The sequence below is a fragment of the Pyxicephalus adspersus genome, chromosome 5 (assembly GCF_032062135.1).
Source record: "Pyxicephalus adspersus chromosome 5, UCB_Pads_2.0, whole genome shotgun sequence".
Classification (NCBI taxonomy): domain Eukaryota; kingdom Metazoa; phylum Chordata; class Amphibia; order Anura; family Pyxicephalidae; genus Pyxicephalus; species Pyxicephalus adspersus.
Genome location: NC_092862.1, coordinates 83,711,285 through 83,717,284, shown reverse-complemented (window position 1 = coordinate 83,717,284; position 6,000 = coordinate 83,711,285). Strand labels below are relative to the sequence as shown.

The 6,000-nt window shown below is 38.5% G+C and overlaps 1 protein-coding gene across 1 annotated transcript in view; it reads right to left on the bottom strand.

Annotated features, from left to right (window-relative positions):
* Positions 1–6,000, bottom strand: part of TRIO (trio Rho guanine nucleotide exchange factor) — a gene marked incomplete at its 5' end in the record, with an annotated part of 463,708 nt that overhangs the window by 371,594 nt on the left and 86,114 nt on the right.

Genomic DNA, 6,000 nt, shown 5'->3' with positions numbered 1-6,000 from the left:
TAAAAAAAAATCCTGGGGGGAAATAGGTCTATGTTGTTTCTAAAATTAGCAGTGCATCAAAGGGCTAGTAGGAGATATGAGCCATTGCATGAACCTTTCAGCTCCACATATTAAAAACTTGAGTAACTTTGAAGCTCTGTGGCTTAAAACACACACACACTTTTTTTTGCGAAGAAACATGGCAGCAGAATTTTACCTCCTGGGCGGTTAATTTCTGTCTGGATTTATATGTCAAAAAGCGGTACATTGTCTTTCGGGAAAATGTATTTTACATTGTAGGCCTGTAATTCTTTGGCATAACACAGGGTTAGGTCTACAGGCCTGTCATTCTGTTGTTTGAAGAGAATGTAGGCATTCCACAAACACTGTTCCACAAGATGTCTGATTTTTTTTTTTTTTTTTTTATAGTACTTTCTTTGTTGCTTTCTAACGACCGGATAGAAAGCCTGGTCGGCTTTGTCAATACCTTGCATGGTGCCATGACACAGCTCAACAAAAATATTTTTTTCAGTTGCCAATAATTTTTTTAATATATTTAGTGTATTTCAGGTCTGGTGAATCCAGAAATGACATCAGCTTCATTAAATTGGCTCTAGTTTTTGCGTTACAGCAATCGGAATAGACGATTTTACCAACAAATGTTAACACAGCATAATATTGATAATCTTTATTTACATTGTTTGGCATTTTATATAATATATGCAGCATTATTTTCATGAAACTTGCATTTGCCTTTCTTTCTTCATACATTTTCTTTTTTTTACAGAAATATGAGTTCTTTAGGAAGAAGTTGTTTAAATGACCCTAACGTATTTTGCTACATTTGTGGTGAATATTCTCAGCAAAAACATCACAGAATTTTTGAAACAAGCATATCTTGCATATCTTGCTATTAAACTTGGGGACCAAGATAAATATTGGGCTCCCCATATGATATGTAAAACTTGTGTGGAGTGTCTACGTCAGTGACAAAATGCAAAACTGAAAAGTTTGAAATTTGGTGTACCTATGGTATGGCAAGAGCCCAAAAATCATAATAATGATTGTTATTTTTGTGCTGCAAATGTATAAGATTTCAATCGTTACAAGAAAAACAAGTGGGAGTACCCCGATTTGGAATCGGCAAGACGACCAGTGCCGCATGGTGCTGATGTCCAATACTAGTGTTCAGTACACTCCCTGATATTCCTGTATCCAACATGGAGGATATACAGACAGGGTTTGGAGTGTAATCTAGGAATTAGCAGTGGAAGTGAATATGAAGGAAGTGTTTCATGAAACCAGCAGTTCTCCCAAAAAGAGCTCAATGATTTAATACGTTACCTGTCTGTTGAAACAAGCATCTGAACTTTTAACATCCAGGCTAAAAGAAAAGAACTGTCTGAGACTGAAAGTTAAGGTAAGGGTTTAGAGGACAAGAGAGGTGAAACTCCTACATATTTCAAGTGAAGATGGAGACTTTTTGTACTGTTGTAACATCCCTGGACTACTAGCCCATATGAGAGTACCAGAATACCGAGCAGAAGACTGGTGGCTTTTCATAGGCAGTTTTACTCAAAGTATGCTTTACTCCATAATGGCAACTGATATGCATCAATTCCAATTGGTCACTCAACAAAACTCAAGAATATGAAAATATCACAATGATCTTACAAAAGCTTTGCTATCATGAACACCAATGGTCCATTTGTGTTGATTTAAAAACAGTGAATTTCCTACTTGGACAGCAAAGTGGATACACAAAGTACCCATGTTTTATCTGCTTTTGGGATAGAAGAGCAAAGCAGGATAACTGGAAAAAAGTGACATATCCTCCAAGGGAAAACATGCAAAAAGGTGCAGCGAACATCATTAACAAGCCATTGGTTGACAAAGGAAAAAAAATATTCTCCCTCCACTACACAAAAAGTTGGGATTAATGAAGCGATTTGTTAGAGCTCTGAACAAGGATGGTGATTGCTTTAAATACATTTGTAGATTGTTCCCTGGATTGAGTACTGAAAACTTAAAAGGAGGAGTTTTTGATGGACCCTAGATTCGGAAACCGACAAATGATTCAAATTTCACAAGTTACATGACTGATACTGAAACTGGTTCCTTGCTCTTTAACTTTAAAAATTTGGGTGCTACTATGAGCATAAAAGGTGCACTATCTCCATAGCCATTTGCAAAAATTTCCAGAAAACCTTGGCGATTTCAGTGAGGAACAAGGGGAGAGGTTCAATCAAGATATAAAGGTGATACATGATGGCAGACTACTGTTGGAGCCTTCAACGTCATTGTCCTGATCATCAGCATAAAAGGAAATCATACAAACTGAGTTTTTCAAATACTTCTTTACGATTAGTTCTGTAAATATACCGAATATAGAATATCTTGACATTAAGTATTTCAAAAATTTAATTTTGTATACGTAGGCATGTCTAGTGGGGCTGCTTCATGCTCAGCAGTCATCCATTCAGATCAGAGCTGCTGATGAGTAGTGGGCAGGTGAGCAGTGAACAGTGCTTAGCATTGACGGGAGTGGGGACACAGGCAGTCCTGCCTTCATCCTCATGGTTTGCTTTCTAAGAAAGGTTTGTTTAAATTGTTGGTCACTGCTGCTAGTAACCAAAATCCAAGCCCCCAAGCATTAAGGAATTTCAAGATACACCTTATGAAAATTGAACATTATGGTTGCTGTTTTAAAAGAAAGTGTGCCACAGACTATGCATGAGCGGCTTAAGGACTCAAAGCAAGCTGATATCCATTCCTATTTCACCAGTACAGTACCATCTACTGTTGTAGATCCAGAACCATACACTTCTGTAAATGCTATCCTAGCTATATTATCAGACTCTGATGGATTCTAATGTGATGTTTACCCAGTAAACTATTCATCTCTGCTGTAGTTAGTGTGTGTTACTGTTTCTAACAATTGTGTTAATGATTGTTACTTGAAGTTACATTGAACTGTACACTGCTTTTACAAAGCTGCTTTATATCACTGTACAATAAAACTGTTTCAGTAGTGAAGTTGGTCTTTTTTCTTTGAATTTGCTTTAAGGTATACTGTATTTTAATATAAATTTTAAGTCAATACAGAGTTTATAATATGATTTATGGTATGGTAAAATATGAGGTATAGTATTTGTTAGGCTTATTTTTACAATTAACCTGAGTTAACTAGAAACACTTACTCGGAAACAGCCATTCCTTGTGAGTGTCGGATAACAGAGGTTCTACTGTATTATTTTATTTTTACCTTTCTGTGCATGCACAGCATGGTGTCAGTTACTGTATAAAATCCTCACTGTGAGTTAATCACAAGCATAGCAAAAAAATAAATAAATGAAAAACTTTATGGAGCCTAGACATTCATTAACTTCTGGAGAAAGCTGTGCTTTGATATGCAAAAAAACAACTGCAGAGTTTGTCTTGGTCATTAAAGAGTTACAAAAGGTTGCAATGTACAGCGCTGCATAATATGTTGGCGTTATATAAATCCTGTATAATAAATAATAACAGCTCAGCCATTAAGATCACCCACAACCTCAGCTGTGTTTACCAAAAGACTTCTGCAAGTCATACGAACCGCCCCTGCGGTGAGCAGGGAAGTCCCATTCATATCTAGGAGTCGTCTGTATGTTAGATGTCCTTAACTCAGGGATTACCTGTACTTATTAAGAATATGGTGGTAACCTGGAAAGAAGTAAGGCAGAAAATTGAGCTCTGTACCTTTTTTTCTATGTAACTATCTGTTGGGTTAGTGCATTTTTTCCCTTAAGATCAATAATATCTCAACAAAAATGTTTTACAAATATATACTAGCATATGTACCTGTATACCTTTCATGAGGTCATTCTAAAGGAATGCAATTCATCCCTTAACTGGCATCCTTACAAGGTCAAAGCTTTATTAACTTATACTATCACCTTACAGCAGGATTGGACAATGGCAAATAAAAGAAATCTTGAATCAATGAAAAAGCTAACCTTGGCATAAACCATCCTACCACCAGCATACCTCGATTTTGTAGCAAGGCAGTATCAAGGACATGATCACTTACACATGGGTTGGGATATGACCTAAATGGACCTTAAGAAAAATCCAGGAAAAAAACAGTATAATATCCAAAAAGTCACATTTTTTACTTGAGACCAAAACACCTTCCTGGTAAAGCTTGAAGTAAACAACAAGATGCTGTGTGTGTGTGTGTGTGTGTGTGTGTGTTAGACACTTTCAAATTACAATATTGCTTATGGGTAGTAGGAAACTATATTCATGTTTGATTTTTACATCTAATACAACAGTAAACAGGACACCATGAGTGGTTACCGTATGAATTCTGGAAAACAGACAGAAAAGCACATTTAGTAGGGGTCTATCTACTACACAACAGTCTCTAAAAACATGGACTTCTGACAGCAAGACCAACCCCCAGAGAATCTAGGACAGCCATATGAGGTGTCACACACACACTGAGACAACTTTTGAAACCTTTTGCCTCCTCACTGTCCAGGGAAGCATGATCTGTCAACTTGCTAACTCGGGTATGCACAGTGCAGAGTCAAGGGCTGTCTACTACTGGGATCGTTGCTCCATGTGTACCTGTGGTTCGCACATGAGCAGATGGGGGGAGTGAGCGAAAGAACTTGTGACAAGATTTTGATTAATAGATCCGGGAAGCTAATTCCACATGGTGTACCCAGACAAATCTACTGTAACTTCTACTGCATGTTTCTATTGGTATGACAGGCACTGCTCACCCCTGCACGTCATTATTCTGAAGCTGCTACTTAAAGCCCAACGATATATGCTTCTGCTGTCAGCCCTAGTAGCTCAGTAAGTGTCTGAATATCTAAGGGTAAGCTACAAATTTATTATTAATTTAAGTGATCACTCTTTGAATCTGCTAAACCTCAACTTAAATATTGTTTGACCAATAATCACTGCGGTGTGGTCACACCATCATTATGAAGGGAAATTGTGACTGGGAGCTTCTCTTTATGAGTACTTTATGTTTTTTATGTTTTTATAAAAGCAGCCAGGAGTCTCCTGGGATGCGTGATGTAAGCATCCCAAGAGGCTCTGCAAACAAGAATGAATGGAAAACGCTTCGTCTTTTTTATGACTGGTTGCGATCACTGCAGCTCTATGTAGCAAGAGTATCAAGGGTAAATATTGTCAACTTTTGTTGTAAAATAGAAATATATTTCTTTCTATATGACATATTATTGATTAGCCCTGCAAATAATACACAAACCTGGCTTCTTCCTGCCATCAGCTGGACAAACTTGTCTTTTTTTTTTTAATAATTATTACACAGTATTTATATAGCGCCAACTTATTACGCAGCGCTGTACAAAGTCTATAGTCATGTCAGTAGCTGTCCCTCAAAAGAGTTCACAATCCTAAATCCCTACCATAGCCATATGTCTTTAATACAGTCTATGGTCAATTTTTTGGGGGAAAACTACCTACATGTTTTTTTGGGATGTGGTAGGAAACCAGAGTACCGGGAGCTAACACGGGGAGAACGTGCAAACTCCATGCAAAAAGTGCCCAGGCAGAGATTAGAACCTGGGACCTAGTGCTGCAAAGCCAGAGAGCTCACCACTGAGCCACCGTGCCCTTATTTTTAGGCTTAGGATGCTACCATTTCAATGAATATGTGGTTACCATTTACATAAACAAAAATAAATGAAAATATTAACCACCTAGCCGTTAAGCCCGACCTTCGTACGGGCAAAAAAAAAGGCTAGGATGGTTAACCCCGTATTTTTGTCGCATCCATACTTACCTGGTCCCGCTGTGCTCATCCAGCGTCGTTTTCATATTCCAGCGTCGTCCTCCGTTCATCGTCGTCCGTCGGTCTCCCTCTCCAGCGTTGGGTGCCAGCGGGACCGGTAAGATGCCGGCCGGCATCTTTTGTTCCGCCGCCCGGCGGAACACAAGATGCCGGCCGGCGGAACACAAGATACCGGCCAGCGTAACATAAGATGCCGGTCAGCTTCTTAC